The 553-nt window shown below is 49.9% G+C and overlaps 1 protein-coding gene across 1 annotated transcript in view; it reads left to right on the top strand.

Annotated features, from left to right (window-relative positions):
* Nucleotides 1–553, top strand: part of LOC105812987 (chromosome unknown open reading frame, human C16orf62) — a 136,022-nt gene that overhangs the window by 63,065 nt on the left and 72,404 nt on the right. The window lies entirely within an intron of this gene.

Raw genomic sequence — 553 nt, 5'->3', positions numbered from 1 at the left:
GTCCACTCTCATTCGGGCTCTGGAGTTCAGGAGGTGCCTCTGCCATCATCCTGTAGCAACCCTGCAGATGGGATGGTGGCACTTTTATTCTCCGAGTAAGGATGAGGAGACCCAGGCTTAGCAAAGTCGGTGACTTACCTGAGGTGTTGCCGTTGGTGGTCGGCAGGGCTGGATTTGAACCCAAGTATGCCTGATGCCAGGGCCCCACCTCCTATCCATTCTACCAAATGCTACGACAGTGAATTTCTTTGCCCCCCTGCCCTCCCCATCTCTATCAGCCACTGGTGATCATGTAAATGGACGTGTAGCTACATTCACTTTAGAGCAGTGGTCCCCAACCTTTTTGGCACCAGGGACTGGTTTCATGGAAGACAATTTTTCCGTGGACCGGGGGGTGGGAGGGGAGATGGTTTCAGGATGATTCAAGCGCATTACATTTATTGTGTAATTTGTTTCTGTAATTATTACATTGTAATTATAATGAGATACTGGAGGCAGAGCTCAGGCAGTGATGTGAGCGATGGGGAGGGGCTGTAAATACAGATGAAGCTTC

The sequence above is a fragment of the Propithecus coquereli genome, unplaced genomic scaffold (assembly GCF_000956105.1).
Source record: "Propithecus coquereli isolate 6110/MARCELLA unplaced genomic scaffold, Pcoq_1.0 Scaffold27, whole genome shotgun sequence".
In the NCBI taxonomy this organism is placed as follows: Eukaryota; Metazoa; Chordata; class Mammalia; order Primates; family Indriidae; genus Propithecus; species Propithecus coquereli.
The sequence above is the reverse complement of the archived record's forward strand: the minus strand, read 5'-3'. Positions and strand labels throughout refer to the sequence as shown.